Below are 20,841 nucleotides of genomic sequence, written 5' to 3' on the forward strand. Positions count from 1 at the left end.
TTGCTGAAAACTGATGCATTATATACGTCGATTTTACAAAGAACCGACGCAAAAAACTTGACAATAGGGCGAAAATGGGTTCCCGCCAAAAGTGAGTACTTTTTGCGTCAGTTTTTGTAGAACCGACGTAAATCGACTGACGCAATAGGTGTTTTTTCTACTAGTGATGCTGCATTTTTGAGTTTTTGATTTTTCCTGAACTGATTTGCATGTTCTTAATCGTTTCTGCAGTTTTCCATTGTTTTGAAGTGATTTGCATGTTCTATGTGACGAGTTGTGTTGAGAACTTTACTATTGATCTCTACACACTTTACTTTTTGTGTTATTCCGCTGTTATTCTATCGCTTAGTTTGTTGTCAAGTTATTTGTCATGTTGTAATTGTTTAATGTGTTTTTCTAGGGTTTTTGTGTTTGTTCGTGTTGTCTTCACTTTTCAGTACTTCTGTTATTCCGCTGTTATACTGGTCCTATGGTGTCATTGCAGCGTTACTCTTCCTGTCATTGTAGTGTTTTTCCTGTGTTTGATTTTCTGTTATTCTTTTTGTGTTATTCTAGTGGTTTTGTTTGTTTGGCTTTGTTTGTTTGTAGGTTTCAACATCACTAATGGACTTAGTTTGTGAGGGATGGGCAATAAATATAGTGAATGAAGATAAATTGTTATTTGCTAGAGAGTTCGCTACTGAAAAGAAAAATAAATTGGGTTGGTTATTGGAAGATAAGAGTGATAAGTGCTTTGAAGTTAATGTACGAGTTCGTCGTCGTAATCAATCAATGTCGGCAGTTTTAAATAGCCAGGACCTAATGGAAAGAGTATTCGATCATGTAGAGACTACTTTGGACAAGAGCAATATGTGTCTTGTTTGTAAGAAATGGTCACAAATGTTCCTATTTCATAAAAGTGCGCCCGGTGTTCACGCCGAATATATGAAAGTTCTAACAACAAGTCACAGTGAAGGTTTTAAGATTTTGTCAAGGGGCTCAAAAGTAGTTTCCAAACGATGCAAGTGCTACATGCTTGCAAGTGAGCCATCAAAGGCGGTGTGGCATGCTTGCCGTTATATACACGATCGTGACTCGATCCTTGATGCACCTGTATATGAACGGATCAGGCTAATTCACGAGTACTTTGAAACACTCAGGGACTATCCTGCTGCTTATGATCTTGCTTACGAATTGTATTATAAGTCAGTCGATGTTGTTGACGTTGACTGACTTTTTACGTTATGTCCTGTATTTTGGTTCTTTCTCGGAAAGAATGTATTTTGGGTATTATGTAATTTGAAACTGTCTCTGGTTGTAATTTAGTACGTTATTTTGTTTTATGAAGGCTTATGTAGGCCGTCTGTAATTTTGAAACTGTCTTTGACTCTTTATTCAAAAATGCTTTCTTTTGATTCCCTTTGTGTTTTTGTTTACACTTCCGTGTTGTTCTTTTTGTGTTTTAACTGCTGTATTATAACGGTTCTGTTATTAGTTTGACTAATTGTTAGTGTTCTGTTATTCTGCTGTTATGGTACTCTCATTCTGGCGTCATTATTTAAAAAGTCCAGCTGAATACCTATTTATCATTTAAAGTGATCCTTATCTTTATTTTCTGGATAGTACAGCAGAAAATGAAGTTAAGAATTAAATCCGCCGCTTCATCAAAGTCTACTCAACCGTCATCATCAAATTCTCCGGGTCCGTCTCCATCCAAATCCCATGTCACATCTCCATCAAAGAGCACTGCTTCTCAGAGAAGGAGTACTCGTAGTCAAGAAATATGTACAACCGAACCACCCACTAAAAAAACCAAACGAAAAGCCGAGACCCAACTTGCGAAGTTGTCGTCTAGTCAACCAAAGACTAGTAGTAAGTTGGCTGGCAAAGTTAAGCATGAGAAGGGAATTGTGGTAAGCAGCAACCAACCTCAGGCTGGAGTTGCTGCAGGAAATAACCCAGTGTATGTACTACTATTATTCTACTTTTATTTTACTGTTATTTTGCTATTAATATGTTACTTTTCGTGTTATTTTTTTATGCTCTCCTGTTATTTTGCTATTATTTTGCTGCTTTGCTTATGTTATCTTAAATGTTTTAATGCATTGTATATTTTCCCCCCTTTGTGTGCACAGTGCCGATCCATTTGTTAGCTGCTGTCGGCCTGCTTTTCTTTTCAGAGTTATTGAAGCCCTCACCGAGGAGTAAAAGGAGGCTGTTAGGGAAATGGGATTCGAGGGTTTACTTGAGTTGAAGCTTTCTTCCCTCCCCCATACCATGTTCTGGGAGTTTATATATGCTTTTAGGAGTGGGAAGTATTTTGAAATATCTGAAACGGAGAAGTTCGAGTTGACTGCAGATGATGTGCACGATGTGTTTGGTTTACCAAATTCTGGTCCAAAATTGGATTTGGTTATTCTTTGGGTTTCTGGTTACACAGACGCGATGGAGAAGCTTTGAAGCGTGCTTGGCGTGAGAAGTATGGTATCGCCAATAACAAAAGTGGGATACCACTTAACAAAGTTCCGGAGACCCTGCTAGAGTCTTTGGTTGCGGATGATGAGTTTAAGAAGACTTTTGTTCTGCTTGCTATGTCGTGTTTCGTTGCTCCTGTGTCGGGTAATGTGGTTGATCTTAGACTTCTAAGCACTGTGGAAGATGTTTCTAGGATCAAGGAATTTAATTGGTGTCAGTTTGTCTTCTCAGACTTGGTGACTTCCGTGCGTGAAACCCTTAACGGGAGGAAAAATATTCGTTGTTGTGTAGTGCTGTTGGCTATCACTTATTTTCACCGTTATTTCTTTAGCGGTGATCAGGTGAATAATGAGCTACCGCTCATTAAACATTGGGATTTTAAGTCTTTCAGTGAGAGGTTGCAGCGTGAGGCAGCTGCTGGTGCTCTGGGCATTGGGGAGCGTTCAGACGTTGCTTTCCCATTGTCTCGTCCAAACATCGTTGGCTCTGGTCAACGTACTCAACGTCGATGTCTTGTGCTGGATCTACCTGATGATATTTTTACGGATGAGCAAGTAAAGTCCGCAGCGGTCGACGTAAGCACCTGTTTGATTGTTTTTAAACGAATCATTCTAAAATGTTATTCTGTTATTGTCTTTAAGCATTAGTTGTCCTACTGCTATTATTTTATGATTATTCCACTTTGTTATTCCTCGGTTTTCCTCTTTGTCATTCCACTTTGTTATTCTATTTTTCATTCCAATTGTTACTCCTTTGTTATTTATTCTCTTTGTTATTCTACTACTACTCCACTTTGTTATTTATTCTAACATTGTTAGTGTCTTTGTTATTCCTTTGTTATTTTATTTTTCGCTTTGTTATTCTACTATTAATCCACTTTGTTATCTATTTTGCTCTTAGTGTACTATCATTCCTCTCTTATTCTACTATTATTGTACTGTTATTATGTTTTGGAATTCAGTTTTAAGTAAAATTTTGGGATTTTATCTTGACAGGATGTTCATCAACTTATACTGCTTAATGAGAGAGACTCTCAGATTTTATGCCTCCGATACTTGGAACGGGTGGAACTTATAAAGTCGAAGATGATGAAGAAGAACAAGCAGGCTATGCGTCAACACCTGCTGCTAAGTTGCCCAGCCAAGTAACCCGACGAGCTGCTAAAGAAAGCACAATGAACAGTCGGAAAAAGTTGGTTGTGAAGGGTCGAGAGAATTTGGTTGCCACCCCATCTTTCTTCACGGATCAAGTTATCCGTGAGTGGATGAACGGGTAAAGCATGTATTGGCTATGCAAGCGGCAAATAAATCGCGATCAAGCTGTTCTGAAGAACCGACTTCCAAAAAAGCTAGACATGAAGATGTCATCATTGAACCCCATCATTTAATTTGTTTTCTCAATTTTATGAGGAGTGTGTCGGGCTTTCGGATGTGCAGCCGACTATAGCTGAAAAGAAGGGTGTTGAACATAGTCCCGTCATTCAACAAAGTGCAATTGTGGGGACTCCACAATTGTCACCACTCGGTTTAGATTCTATTACGACGGATATCTGGCCGACATTCGGTTTCGTTATGGAGAGCGGATGATGTCGGTGAGAAAGTAGTTGATGTTGGGGACATTACCATTGACGTGGAGGATGTTAACAATTATGTGGAGGACGTTAACATTCAAGTTGAAGACTATCTTGTTGATAATCCGCTAGAGGACGTGCCTAATACTGTTGAGCGTACACCGGTAGAGGTTCAAGCATCTCAAATTCCAAAGACTGATGCTTGTTTGCCTGAGACGGAGGTGACAAATACAGTCCGACATTCCATTACGTAATGACACTCAACATTCCACTCAAATTGGCAGTGAAGCATTTGTGACTGCAGAAGAGGAAGTAGTGGATGTGGTGATGTCTTGTTATGCAGACTTGTTGCTTGGGGCTGCGTCTGAGATAGATAAATCTGATAAACGAGGATTCCGAGGTTGTGTTGGAGGGTGAAATCTTGTTGTTGGTGAGGCTGTCCGAGAGGACAATGGCGTTCTTTGGGTTGAATGTTCCTAATATCCATATAAGTTATTTTTTTGCACTCTTTGCACATGAGGAGCTATCTTTTTGTTGTCTGTTGTGCCTCGAGAATTTCGGATGCACCTATGATTGTGGTCTGTGGATCGTCGGCTAGTTGTCCTGTCAAAATCAATGATAACGATGGGACATGTTTTCAACCCAATGCTATCCAAGCGGAAAGAGGTTGCAGACTACTGCTTCTTGAATGATCATAACATTTCGCAAGGGTTAGAGCTCGTTTTTATTGTAAAAATTTTCTGCTTTCTGTTTAATATATTATACTGCTTTTTGTTTTTTCAAAAATATATTTATGTGACTCTCATTTTTCCTGTTTATTCGGTTTTGAAGGGATAATCTTGTCACTTGGGGTGTGAACAATTACCTGAATCGAGAGGATATGGAATCGATGGTTCCAGATACAATGATAATGCTTGGTGTTGTGGACTGGTGGTCCCTCTTTCTTAATGATACTTGTATAAGAGGAAGTCCAAGTCGACTTTTCTTTGGGATGGGTGCAACGGTTAGTTATTCTATCTTATCGTTTCTTTTACTTTATTTTTCATTTTTGCATCACGTTTCAACTCTTTCCTCCACTTTTTGTTTAGAATCCATTGGGGCGAATTTGTACGCCGTCGAAACATGAGAAGGCTTCCATGAGTGATTTATGTGCGGAAGTCATATTGTTATTTACTGTGTTTGTCAATAACAACAAGAGAGAGTGTGATCTTAATTCTGATATGGTATGTTTTCTGTACTTGTGTATATTCTACTATTATTCTACTGTTACTCTACTATTACTCCGCTGTTATTCTGCTGTGTTTCTGCTTTTTTAAAAAACCACATAATTAGTAACAATTTTTTTAGCCAAATTGTTTTGGACTACAGGCCAATTTCCTGTTGTACAGTTTTCTATAAAACTGTCAGTAAAATCTTGGCTAATCGAGTCCAACATGTTTTACCCTCAATTGTTGGCAATGAGCAGGCTGCTTTTGTGAAAGGTAGAAGCATTTTTGAAAACATCATGCTCTCTCAGGCCCTTGTTCAAGGTTATAATAGGAGGAATATTTCTCCCAGATGCTTAATAAAGGTGGATATTAAGAAAGCTTTTGACACTCTCCAATGGGATTTTATCTCTCAAATGCTCCAGGTTCTAGGGTTTCCTCCTTTATTTTCAAAGTGGATCATGGGTTGCATAACTAATACCTGGTACTCTTTCAAGATTAATGGCAATATATCTGGGTTTTTTCCTGGTAAAAGTGGTATTAGGCAGGGATACCCCCTCTCTCCCTACCTTTTTGTCCTAAGCATGGAAATACTCTCAATATCTCTCAGAAGGATTTGCACTAAACCTCAGGTCTCCTACCATCCTAAATGCAGTAGACTCAATCTTACTCATTTGGTATTTGCAGATGATTTGATGATTTTTGTTAGGGGAGATGTGCCTTCTGTGACTGCTGCTAAAACAGCTCTTTCTGAGTTTTCTCTTTTCTCAGGATTGCATGCTAATATTGATAAAACTAATCTCTATTTTGGTGGAGTTGCTCCCTCTATAATGAATGAGATTCTTGCAGTTACTGGTTTTTCTCTAGGAGAATTTCCTTTCAGATATCTTGGGCTTCCTCTTGCAACTTCAAAGCTTAAATTGTCTATGTATGACTCTCTTATTACTAAGATTCAGAAATGCATTCACCACTGGTCTTCTCATGTTCTCTCCTATGCTGGTAGAGTTCAGCTCCTTAACTCTGTGCTTTTTGGGTTGGACAACTACTGGTGTTCTAGTCTCCTTCTTCCAAAGGAGATCATTCATCATATTAATAAAATCAGTAAGGATTTCTTTTGGAATATTCCTGCGGGTACAAGAAGACTAGTGTTCAAAAGTTGGTCAGCTATTTGTACTCCTTGGACAAATGGAGGTTTCAATATAAAGGATCTTCTCTCCTGGAATCAAGCCTTGTTACTGAAATGGGTTTGGAAGCTTTCTTTTCCTGACACTGGTTTATGGGCTCTCTGGATCAAGGCTTATGTCCTGAAACAGGATTCTATTTGGACAGTCATCAGTAAAGGTCAATTCCCTTCTTGTTTCAGAGACATCCTCAAAATCAGGGACCTTTTCATCTCCCTCACTGGGTCTGTTCAGGAAGCTCAGCATCAGATTAGTGCTTGGTGTACTGGCTCCAAAATCCCTGCTCATCTTCCCTACTTGTTCTTTAGACAGCCTATTCCTGTTGGGGACGACTGGGTCATTAGCCTCACCTACTCTGGGATTATACCAAGCCATAAAATTATTGCTTCTATGGCAGTTCAAGGACAGCTTGCAACTGTGGATAATCTTCAACGAAGAGGGTTTTCCCTTGCTAATAGATGTTGTTTGTGTGAGTGCCATGAAGAGGATCATGCTCATCTCTTCTTTTCTTGTCCTTTCTCTAATCATCTTTGGTCGTCTATCCTTCAGTGGATGCATATAGTCAGGCCTGCTCTATCCTTGCATCAAGATCTTTCTCTTCAGGTTTCTATGCCAAGATGGAGGAAGCATTGATATCTCATCTCCATTGCTGCTGTGGTGCATTCTATATGAACTGAACGGAATCGTAGGATCTTTGCTCAAGAGAAGCTCTCCCACTCTGCTCTACTTAGCAAGCTTAAGTTTCAGATTGCAGTTCGAATGCATATGCGCCATTCTGAGCTTTTTGTAGCTAGTATTCAGGCTGTTTAATGGTTGTTTCCATTTGTTTTGTATCTCTTTAGTGGATAGTTTTTGCAAATTGTAATTTCCTTTCTTTTTAAGAAATGAAATGATAATTCTTTTGCAAAAAAAAAAAAAAAAAGATTTTTTTAGCCAAATATTTTCCCAGATTTTCATCCTAATGCTTTTGTATGAGCACTTCAACTGTTTGTGCATCAACTTCAATGCGAAGAGGGTTGAATATCTTGATAATGTATTTCAAGAGGCGATGTTTACTGATGATCAACAGCCGTATGTACGTTTGGTGTATTGTCAAACTGCTGTAAGTCATTTATTGTGCCTAATTTTCTCTTGGTGTTTAGCCTAGTTTGTTTAAGTATTGTTAGTAATTATGTTTTCTTTTTCCTTGCTTATTTGAAGGTGAGCTTGATGTTTGATTTCCTGGTCAATAAAGGAGTTGCCCGAGGCGGGCAGGTTAAAGATTATAAAATTGTCAACGTCCCTTTTACCTGGCAAACCGCTGCGATTGAAAATTTGGACTGCGGTGTATATACGATGTTGCACATGCTCTTTTACCGTGGAACTGTTTTTGATTGTGCCTTGGGTAATTCTGATTCAAGAGCCCTTTCTTTACTTTTGAGATCGTTGTCTTGTTGGTCTTTGTCTGATATGAACGAGTCGAGGGAAGATGTGTTGAAAAGTTTGGAGGAGTTGAACAAGACGAGAAAGGAAACCCTGAGTGTGCTTGAAGAGAAACGGCGTATTGAGGATGCGGAAGCGAGGGTTTCTCAAAGCGGTAAGAAACGTCGTGGTTCTAGCAGGGTGAAAACTGTTGGTAAGAAGGTTAAGACACGCGACTGTTGTCGAGCCCGTCGCTTCTCCTCTGTCATTGATAGCACCGAATTCTCTACAAAACCCCTCGCCGGCCGTCAAGTAGGAAGCAGGGGTGTGGATAGCACCGTGAGTCCAAAGTCGGCTTTGGGTAGCCGTAAAAGGGGTAAGGCAGACGATGGGCTGGGTTGCTCTATGGATTGCGGGCCAGAGGATAGTAGTTTTGTTGCGGTGTCGGATTTGTTTCAGAAGAACAAAAAACAGTTCTCTAAGATGCTGAAGGTGTGGAAGCAAGTGGTGGACTTTGTTCTTCGTGAAGACGCTCACTTGAAAAAAGAGTATGTGTCGATTTTCATTTCTTTGATTGTGGTGTTCCTGTTTAGTTAGTCTTTTTGTTTCCCACTATTATTCTGCTGTTAATATGCTGTTATTATGCTGTTATTTTGTCAAACTAGTATCAGTAGTTCCACTGTTAGGTCCCTTTGTTATTCTGCTGTTATTGAACTGTTATTTTACTATTATACCACTATTATTCCGTTGTTAGTCCAGTGTAATTCCACTGTTAATTCGTTTTGTTATTCTGCTGTTAGTGAACTGTTATTCTACTGTCATAGCACTATTATTCATTTGTTAGTCCCCTTTGTAATCCCACTTTGTTAATTCCCTTTTGTTATTCTACTGTTATACCACTATTATTCCGCTGTTATTCCACTATTATTCTACTGTTATTGTTCTTTTATTGAACTGTTATTCTGCTGTTTATACCACTGTAATCACACTGTTCTTATCATATGTTTTTTTTGTGAATGCAGTGAGATGTTAGTGTTGTACAACGACGACGTCGGCGTGTTTTTGGACAGGGGGGATATTGTTTCCATTGTGGATTCAGCTGCTATGATGTCAACAAGAGTAGTCGATGTTTGGTCGATTCTTTTGAATTCGTTGGAGTTTGAGGAACGTTCAGAACCAAGCTCAATGTTTTTCGGACTTCGTCATATGGTATTTTGTTTTTTACTTTACTATTTTGCGTTATTACCTACATATTTACTCACATGTACTGATATAAAGTTAACAATTGTGCACTATTTTTGGTTGTTTATGCTTTCTGTTTAGGAGGATGCTCTTTATTCACTCTTAGAGAACTTTGATTTCTCAAGCCCTCTTGACGGTCCGGGTAAGAAGCTGTTGAAATTCTGGAATGTGTTCTTCGATTCCTGCAATGGAAGATGTCGTCTGAACTCGGACCTTGTGTTTGTGCCGATTCTGTACAATGATCACTACTCTGATTTCTGCATCAATTTTATGAATGAATCGATTGATATTTTGGACAACATGACTCACGATGCCAACCAATTAGCGGATTACAGAAGATTGGCCGAGATTGTGGCAAACTATATGTATGTTTTTATGGAGGGTCATAATGTTATGAAGTCGCAAGATTGCCGCAATTTCGAAATCGTTGATGTTTCTTTTAAATGGAAAAAGAAGGAACTACTGAATTCCGAGTCGGGGTGTTTCTTGCTGTACACGATGGCCGAATATGGTGGAAGTGTGTTTGAGTCCAATCTTCACAGCAAGATTGCTCGTCGAAGCTTCTGTGTTGAAATGTCGGCTTCCTTGATCTTGGCGGATATTAATATTTATAGGCAAGTAGTTCTTGATAAACTGATGGCTTGTGAGAATCAAAGGTCGAAGATGTTGGGTTTGGCGTCAGCAAGGAACAAGTTGCAAGAAGTGAAACCCCAATCATCTGCTGGTAGTGAAGAATCAGGCATCGTCATGAATGCAGTACCTTTGACTGTTGTGTATCCAGGAAAGTCATACTAAGTTAGTGTAAACTGTTTGTTAAACAATTAGTGTCTTTGTTATTGCCTTTGTTATTCGTATAATAACTAGTTTATTGTCTTTGTTATTCCCCTATTATTCTAGTGTTATTCCAGTGTGTACTCTAATTTAATTGAGTTTTCATATTACTTGTACTTTTTTCAAACACCATCCATTTTTACTCTAATCCCACTGTTATTCTGCTGTTATTGCAGTATTATTCATCATAATGAGCAGTTGTTATGCTGTTATTGCACAATTAGTCTACAGTTATTTTAGTCTAATTAAACTTTCTTATTACCTTTGTTTTCTACAAACACTATCCATTTTTATTCAAGTGTAAATTTAGTCAAGTGTAAAAGCAGTGGTAAAGACTGCTTTTATTCCACTGTTATTCTACCATTATTCTGTTGTTATTGCAGTATTACTCCGCATAATAAGCTGCTACTCTGCTGTTATTGTACTATTAGTCTACACTTATTCTGCTGTTATTCCACTAGTTTAATTAAGGTTTACAAACACTATCCAATTTCTACGAAGAATATGTATTTTCTATTCAACTGTCAATGGCTGTTTTTTCTCAACGGTGATTCTATTCTTATTGCACCGTTATTCTGCTGTTATTGCACTATTATTCTGCATAACAAGTAGTTTATTCTGCTGTTATTGCAGTATTATTCCACAAAAGGACTAGTTTATTCTATTTGTTATTCACTTGTTAGTCCAAATTATTTTGTTAAAACTATTCATTTTTATCCAAGTGTAAATTTAGTCAAGTGTAAAAGCAATGGTTTAGACTGCTTTTTATTCCACTTGTTATTCTATCATTATTCTCTCTTTGTTATTGCAGTATTTATTCTGCATAATTAGCAGTTATTATGTTGTTATTGCACTATTATTCTGGCAAAGACTTCTGTTATTCCAACATTACTTAAACATAGTAGTAAATAGTACTAAAAGATAGTAATTACATAATAAACATTAACGATCTAAAATACTAAAGCCATTATTTTTAAAGTAATATATATTTTAAACATATTTTAAAGAAGCAGCCCTGGACCATCATCGTTAGATTTTTATATCTTTATTCTATTCTCTGAAGTCTGCGCGCCGGTCCTTGGACAGTGCTCTCAACTTCCACCGACTCATCCTGAAAAGGGTTTTTGTATCCTTCCATAAGTTTTATGGCTTTCAGAACTGGTGTCCAATTGCCAGAGATTGAAATATCGACTTCAGTGTAATACTTCTTCAAAGCATTCACACCAGCAATGAATTGATTGTCCATGTCACTTCTGTGTAGTTCTTATTTTTCTTTTCCTTCAATGTCTCACGCATACTTTCATTTTGAAGTTCAAAGCAACCTTCAATGTGCCTTAACATTGTCGACCTCTCTTATTAAGGCCTCTTCACGGTTTCTGCTGCCTCTAAATTTGTCCTTGTGTCGATCAACTCTATCGTAAGGGACTCTATCGTCCGTTTCGCTTCATCGATTTCCTCCCTTGTCGGGGACCTTCGGTTATCGTCAGTTACGTCACTCATCGTGCATCATTGGAAGTATGAAACTTTTTGCATTATAAAAAGATGTTTAAAATATTTCAACCAAATTAAAAGCAAACCAAAGCAGAAGAAAGAGAATTACCTTTTACGCAAAGATCGAGTATAGTGTAGACAGATAAGAAAAATATACATGAAAGAAAAATAAAGAATAGAAAGATAAGAAATTACCTTTTTGCAGAGGAGATAAAGTTTTTTTTTGGAATGGACTTTTTCAGTATGTGTGTTTGTTTTTTTTACTCGAAATAGTAGTATTTATAGGGGCTTGGGGAATAGAAACAGTTTTTCTGTAATAAAGTATAGAAAGATAAGAAATCACCTGTCTACCAACAAAAAAAAAGATAAGAAATTACCTTTTGCAGATAAGATGCAGAGTTTTTTCTGGAATACAAATTGTTTTTCTGTACTTATTCAGTGTGTGTGTGTGTGTGTTTTTTTTTAACACGCAATAGTAGTATTTATAGGGGCTTGGGGAATACAAACAGTTTTCCTGTAATTATATAGATTAGGTTAGCTAACTATTTTTAATAAAAACTGAAAAGTGGAACTGCTTTTTATAAATATTACTAATCTGTTATTATTCAACTATTATTGTAGAGTGTAAATGCAGTTTTATTTTGTGGGTGGTTTGTGGAAAAACAGTCAGATAATATTAACAAAAAAAATTAAAGTAACTAGTATTAATTCTCATATAATGTAGGTCTCACTTTATTATCTAGAAGAAACATTTTAGGTTAAAATGTAATTCAAACAATGACAAATAGTAAAAGTCTTTGACATTTTTAGGCGAGGTCTTCATCGTAGCCATTTGTCTTTTGCGTCTCTTTTGTCTTTGTTAGTTCATGCATCCGATTCATATTCTGCAATGTTTGCTTAGTATTTAGCAGCTACATTAATAGCAGAATAGCAGTAGAATAACATTAATAGCAGTAGAATAACAATTAGAGCAAATTTAGCAGCTACTCTGCTGTTATTGCAGAGACTATCCATTTCTACGAAGAATATCCGGTTTCTATTCAAAAATAACAACACATTAATTGTAGAATAGCAATAGAATAACAGAACAGCAGCAGAATAGCAGAGTAACACCAGAATAATAGGGGCATAACAGTAGAATAAAAGGATAACATTAGAATAATAGGAGAGTAATAGTTCAGATTCATACCTCTTCAGTTTCTGATTCTTCTTCATCATCGTCATCAGAAGGGAGACTTTCAGCAAATGGAAGATTACAAGTTCTACTGTTGTGGTTCACCCACCTCTTGCAGTTACCACATCTTCACTTCCTCTTTTGTGGCTTGCTCTTGGCCTTTTCTTTCGACGACCTCATTCTTTTACCACTGCCCTTATTCTTGGCCTTGTTTGGCGGTCGAAGGTCAATATCATTTGAAGTTGTGATGCCAAGAAGAGCCTCGATTTCCTGGTTTTTAGTTTTCGGTTCAATTGGTCATGTGATGTTCTCCCTGAACTGTGTCGGGGGTTTCTCAGATTGCTTCATCTGTTTAACCGTAGCATAACTGTCCATCACCCCGACAGTTGCATAAATCTCAGACCAAACCTTTGACATCTCAGCTTTCTTGATGTCAGCTTCATCAATGTCTTCTATCACCTTTCCATTTTCATCTCGGACAATTGGCCTGTAGGATTTCTTTGTCCATCGAGCAAGGACATAAGGCTCAGGTATCCTGTGTACCTGCCTACCATTCCACACCCACAGTATATGCCGACAGACAATGCCATGCCTCTCAAACAGCTTACATGCACATTTGCTCTCGTTAGTTTTGGTGTTAAATTCCACTCGGAAGTCTCTGTGCTTCAGTCCATCACGAACGTCATGGTACTCCACTGTCCCTACTGTTGTCAAATTCCCGACCCCCATGCTGCATATCGCATGTTTGACTTCGTTCTGAAAGTCTGCAAAGATAGGATGTGTGTAGACAAGTGAGGCATGCATCTCTACCTTCATCGACCCTACTTTCTCGAGCATACTATGCTCGTTGCAGTGTCCAACCTCCTTTGTGAATGCCTCTGCTGTTCTATTGCGGAATTGTACCTCATCCAGAACTCGACAAGGGTTCCAAAGTGGCTTTCAAAGCGCTTGAAATAGCTGTTTGAACATTCGGATCTCTGGGTTGTCTGCAGCAAACAACCTAGAGGCAGATCCCGAAAGTAAGCCGGTATCCACTTTTGTCTTATTGCAAATACATACTTCAACCACCGGTTGCTTTGCATACCATGGGCTTCAATAACAGTTTCCCAGTTCTGTTCAAATTCTTCTGGCTCGAGGTTGACATCCCACACAATGACATTTATGTCGGTCATAAATCCGTGTCATTGCAGATTGCCCTTCCCACCTTCTCTGGCATTTTGTGCATGATATGCCACATGCAGTACTTGTGCACAGAATGCTTGAAGACATTTGGGCACGCCTTTTTAATTCCAGGGCACTAGTCTGTAATTACACACTAAGGTTGCTGCTGCCCCATTGCTTCGAGGAATTTTTTAATAATCCACTCAAATGAATCCTGACTCTCGAAGTCAAGTAACCCATCTGCAAAAGTTACCGTCTTCTTGTTGTGGTCTACTCCGGTGAAGGGAGTAAACACCATGAAATATTTGTTTGTCCCATAAGTAGGGTCAAACGAGACCGTGTCTCCATATAACTTGTAGTTGTTTATCCCTTCCTTATCAGCCCAAATGACCTTCGTCAAGCATTTGTTCTCATCCTGATCATAAGCAAAATAAAACCCGTTTGTTTCAGCCAGCATTTTGAAATGCCCAATGAACATTTTAGCATCCTTATCCCCAATGTAACACTTGATATTTCGTTTGAAGTTTTTGAAGTCTAGCAAAGAGGCACCGATATTCTGATAACCATTTGAGTATTCCTTGAGAATTCTGAAGCTCACTGTTGGACCTATGTTGAACTTAGTATGATCAATAATGGTCCTCTTAATATAGTCATGGACGTCCCTTGAGAGCTTTTGGAACTCTCTGTTTTTGACAGAGTAAAGAGAGTAATTGTGAACGTCTACAAAGACGTCCACAATATATCCAACCGGCCTGTCGTCGGTTTTTTCACAGGTTCTCAACCTCATGTGCGCCTTGCAGCCATACCTTGTCAGAGCATGCTTCTTTGGCTGTCTAATTCTTCGCTCTTTGTTCTCTGTTGTACTCAAATTACCAGCTTCGTGATTTGTTGCTTGAAGTCGCAGTTTTCTTTTCATATCCCTATACCCCTGTCTATTACAGACCCGTGATTAGACGCTGACGCCCCCCTTATACTTCACATTTGTGTACCTTCTCACATCAAATCCGAAAGCCAATGCATATATGTTGTAGAACTGAACTGCATCGTCCAAGGTAAGAAAGAACATGCCACATTTAGGCGTAAAATCACTCTCAACAGTCCTTACCGCTTCGGTACCCCGGGTGTCTGCTTTGTAATGAAGAGTTGGAACAAACTCATCGTTTTCTTCGTCTGAACAGGTTGGGCTGGTGAATATATTGTTATTAGAAGAATCCCCAATAGCTAAGACTGCACTGTCTTCAACAATAGAGACAGTAGAAATATCTGGGACAATAAATTATTATAATGAGTACAGTCAGTGGACAACAAAATGACAATAACATCACAATAACAGTAGCATGGGGGAGAGATCAACATTGCAGTAATGTGACAATAAGAGTATGATAACAGCAGCTGGGAAACAGACGACAATCAATAACATCAGAATAATAGTAAATGTGTTTTTCTTATGCTACTCTCTTATCAGCGGTATATTTTCATGCTAGTGCACCATAATATCAGAACAATAGGACCATAATATCAGAATAACAGTACAATAATATCATCATGTTTTTCTACTTTTTACAATAATAGTACAGTAATATCAGAATAACAGTACAATAATATCATCATATTTCTTCTACTTTTTACAATAATAGTACAATAATATCAGAATAACAGTACAATAATATCATCATGTTTCTCTACTTTTTACAATAATAGTACAATAATATCAAAATAACAGTACTCTTTTTCTACTCTAATACAAGACAGACAATACATTAATATCAGAATAACAGCTGAGAAACAGATAAAATTCAATAACAGTATTTTGAACAACTGTTGATAAAGAGATAAGAATCAATAACAGTATTATAAACTACAGCTGAGAAACAGAGAATAATCGTTATTACCTGTTTCCATATTTACTGTCGAGTTGTTTTCTTCGCTACAATTGTTGTTAATATCGTTGTCCATCTTTTATACCTGAAAACAGTAAAATCAAGTATTCAATTCAATTAAAATCAACGAATTTCACGATTTTTACATTAATTTCGAAAATACGATTGAATACACTAAAAATCAACGAATTTACACTACCTGTAATTCGATTGCAGCTAAAAATCAACGAATTTGTGTAATCTTATTAGATTTTTTTTATGATATTTCTATAGGCGGCGTTCTGATTTTTGTGTTTCTGTGTTTCTGATTTGTAGAGAGATGTAGAGAGAGAGAATATCGTTTGAATGAAGTTTCTGTCTTCATGTTTCAGCGCTTTTGTATTTTTCGATTTTTCCTTTTTTTTTTGTTTTTTTTTTTTCTAATTTATCATTTAATCTCAGCCCTTGATTTCTTTTAATCTCAGCCCTTGATTTCCCCAACTCACAGCTCACGAAGACCCCAACTCACGAGATCCCACCTATATATATATATATATATATATATATATATATATATATATATATATATATATATATATATATATATATATATATATATATATATATATATATATATATATATATATATATATATATATATAGTATATATATAGTATATACTAGATTTCATGCCCGCCGTTGATCGGGTACTACCATATGACGTAAATGATGGCCTGTTTGGCAAACAACAGATTAATATTGGCCGAAGCAGACTTTGGAAGCAGATTATGTTTAGGCGTTTAACATTTTTTTTTGAAAGCGCGTTTAGCATATTTTATCACTAGATTTAACTAAAAGATATAATTAGCAGAGTTTATTAATGGTGTTTGATAATCAACGATTTTAGATTAACAGATTGATTATTTATTTTGTAAAATGACTAATATGGATATAAATCAACTATTTGATGCCCAGGTCATTAAAAATAGTAGTTTCTAAGTAATTATCATGACCTTGTTTTGAAAAAAAGCTTTTTTTTTTTTTTTTTTTTTTTTACGATTTTTTATCTGCGTTTTCTTCATTTTGTGTCTTAAATACTACTACTATGAAGAGTAGGACCATTTTATGTAAGACCATTTGAAGTAACTATGTATACAATATACATTCTCCCCCTTCAAACATATTATTAAAGCTCACCATTCAAACATTGCTACATCCTATATTATGTCAATTACTCCATATTATTAAGGCCGATGTTTCTTAATATAAAATTTTACTGCACACCAATAACTCATCTTATGTTATATGGCCCAATTATGTTTGGGGCTATACTTATGGCAGAAATGGTTACATCTCCAAAACAGAAGAATTCGTCTATAGCTTAGATTTACCAATCATCACCCCATAATAACAACTTCTTATGACATAAACAAACATATTATTTTAATTATTTTTATCACTTAAATTAATAACTCATTTGAATATAAAATAATTTAAGTAGTTTGTAAATTCTGGGGTCTCTAATATTATTTTTTTTTTTGGTGAAATGTGAATTATATTAGAATAATTAATAAGTAGGATTACATAATCACCCGTACATCATTCTATTGAGACATCATCTAACTTAGCCAATCAACTAATACTAGTCCAAGGTGTCCAAGACATCTTTTGATATTTAGTCCCCCAAGTAATACATTGCCCTCGCATCTGAACATCGACCTTCACCTTAAAAATAATCACAGCAGGCTTGGGTAACCTAAGTTCTATTCTACACAGATTACGTGCTTGCCAAATATGATAAACCAAAGCAAGGATAGCAGCAAATACAATCTGTTTCTTCATCAGTGATCTGCATCTCCAATGTATGCTCCATTCCAGAATACCAGTATTAGGCATATTGATCCCCAGCCAGTTCTTCAGTTGGCTCCAACACATTGCACTGAACACACAATCATATAGAATATGCTGATGCGTCTCAATGTGAGTCAGGCATAACTCACATCGTCCATCAGTGATAACCCCAAACTTAAGAAGTCTATCCGTGGTCATAAGTTTCTACTGAATAGCAATCCAACCAAGAAAGGCATGTTTAGGCAATTAACTTTGTTCCAAATAAGAGGAAACCAAGACACCTTAACCTGAGTTCCCTCCAACCAGCGGCACCCACTAGCAACTGAGTAACCATGCTGCTCATTCCAGGTCCCGGTACAGAAGCCTACTTTCAATTTTTCCTTGGTTTTGCAAATCATACGCCAAGACCAGCTTGAATGTATAGGAGGGTTATAAGAGAGCCAATCCTGCCCCTTGATGTAAATATGATTGACCCATTTGATCCACATGTGGTCAGCCTTGGATACCAGCCACCAAACAAATTTACCCAACATAGCCAAGTTCCAATTCCTGCAATGCACAATTCTCAGACCCCCATATTTCTTATCACTGCAAACCTTCTCCCATGCAACATTAGGCATTTTATAGAACTGTTCAGAGCCACCCCACAACTAATTCCTGCAGATCCTCTCAATCTTGTCCAAAACAGTCACATGGATAAGAAAGATGCGTGCCCAGAAGTTATGCAACTGAGTCAAAACAGCTTGGACGAGGACCAATCTCCCAGCATAGCTAAGCTTCCTGGCCCCCAACCTCTAATTCTCATCACCACTTTCTCCACCAGCCTAGAACAATCACCTATGACCATTTTTTATGAGAGATTGGTATCCCTAAGTATCTAAAAGGGAGCCGACCCTCTCTGAACCCAGAGATGTTAAGAATATACTGAACCTCCTCTTCTCTCATCCCATTAAAGTAGATATCAGATTTCTCACAGTTCATCACCAATCCAGAAGCCATTGAAAAAGTAGCAAAGGCTCTTAGAATAACAATGATTGATCTTCTATCCCCTCTACAGAACATTAGGAGATCATCTGCAAAGCACAGATGAGTCAACCTAAGTGGCCTACAAAGAGGATGAAAAGTGAAATCCATAGTAGCAGTAACCTCAGCAAGTATCCTACTGAGATACTTCATACAAAGAGTGAATAACAGTAGGGACATGGGATCCCCCAGTCTAATCCCTCTTTTACCCTGAAAATATCCAAAGTTGTTCCCATTGAGTGACAAAGTAAACCAGGGTGTAGAAATGCATTCCATAATCCAGAGAATGAACCTTCTAGGGAACCCCAATGCTTTCAGCATTTGCTTGATATACTCCCACTCAATGGAATCATATGCTTTTCCCAAGTCAATTTTTATTATACATCTTGGTGAACAAGTCTTTCTCTTATAAAATCTCACCAAGTCTTGGTATATGAGGATGTTATCCACAATGTCTCTTCCTTTTATGAAAGCGCTTTGGTTCTCACTTACAATACTAGGCAACACTCTAGCAAGTTTGTTGTAAATGACCTTAGAGATGACGTTATAGATCACATTGCAGTACGCAATGGGTCTGAAATCAGCCACACTCTCAGGCCTAGGCTTCTTGAGAATCAGGGTAAGTGTAGTGGCATTCACCTGTTTGAGCATCCTGCCAGAATTAAAAAAATTCCCGAACTGCACCAATGAGATCAACTCCTACCACATCATATGCATCTTTAAAGAAGTGGGAGGTGAACCTATCAGGGCCAGGCGCATTGTTAGGTGGAATGGCAGCTAATGCTTCCTTAATCTCAAGTTTAGTTACCTCAGTAGTAAGGAGTTGTCTCTGATCAACATTGACCACATTACCCTTCCTAACAGTTGGAACATGTACCCTTGTCACTGGTTTACATGTCCCCAACAACTGCTGATAATATTGAATAAAAGCCTTTTTAATCTCTATTGCATTAGTGAACTACTTCCCATCAAGATCTTTGATAAACAAAATTCTATTATGCATTATCCTAGCCTTAATAGCACTGTGAAAAAATTTTGTGTTGCCATCTCCATCAGAAACCCATTGGACTTTAGCTTTTTGAGCTAGAAAGCTCCTCTTAGCCTCTTCTCTGTCTTTATACAGTAGAGCAGCATCTTTGGCATCATTCGTGAGAATTAAATTCTTAGGATCCAAGTGCAATTTTACCTGTGCATCATGGAGCATCACTTGAGCTAGCTTTGCAGTGGTCTCAATCTGAGCATAAGCAGATCCATTCAAAGCTTTCAAAGGTTTTTTCGGCAGCTTAAGCTTCTTGACAAACTGAAATATTTTATGACCATGAATCTGAGAACCCCATACTTCCTTCACAATTTTGAGAAAATCAGAGTCCTTACCCCACATGTTAAAATATTTGAAATTCCCTCTTTTCCTTACCCTATCAGGATTCATATTCATTGTGCAAGGGCAATGATCAAATATGCCTTCAGGATGGAACATAGTAATAGTATTAGGGAATTTAAGAAGCTATTCATCATTGACCATAGCTCTATCTATCCTATTAAACACCATATCACCAACCTCATGCTTATTATTCCAAGTGAAAAAGGATCCATGTGCTGGAATATCCCCAATACCACTAGCATCCACACACTCCTGGAAATCCCTCATCTCAGCAGCAGAAATTTCAGAACCTATCCTCTCATCCATAGCAAGTACACTATTAAAATCCCCCATAACCACCCATGGATCATTAACAACCTAATGCATCAGTTGAAGAGACTGCCATAGAGATACTCTTTCAGAGACCCTGTTAAAGCCATAGACTACAGACATCCACCATATATCTCGAGTAGGTAGAAAAGTGACTCTAGTGTTGATCACTTGAGCCTCAGAACTAAGTACCTCCACTTTATAGTTAGTAGCATCCCAAATAATCCAAACTTGACCTCCATCATGACTCCCAATATTATTAACCATAGTCCATTCACTCCCAATACCATGGTGAACTTTATTGATAGCATTAAGTCTAACTCTAGTTTCTAACAAACCAAAGATCCCTACATTATTATTATACAAAAACCACCTAATGTCTTCTTACTTATTCTCATTATTCATACCACGAACATTCCAGAAACCAATGCTACCCATTTTCCAGCATAGTTTGTTCCCCAGTCATGTCCTCCTCAAGCACCCTCCTATAATGGACAGAATGCTCAAGGACCTCCATAAATGTCCTCCTACCAGCACCAATCTGAGTCCCCTGCCTAGTCATTCTTGTAAGAATTCTAGCAGGAGATAATGGAGTAAACGAACAAGGTATAAGAGTGACCATCCCCCTAGCATAATCACCTCCAACAGGCTGTGATTGGACCAAAGAAAAGGTTGGCTCAGGAACCACAGGAGGCTCTGGCTCAGCAG

This window comes from Silene latifolia, chromosome Y (assembly GCF_048544455.1).
Source record: "Silene latifolia isolate original U9 population chromosome Y, ASM4854445v1, whole genome shotgun sequence".
In the NCBI taxonomy this organism is placed as follows: Eukaryota; Viridiplantae; Streptophyta; class Magnoliopsida; order Caryophyllales; family Caryophyllaceae; genus Silene; species Silene latifolia.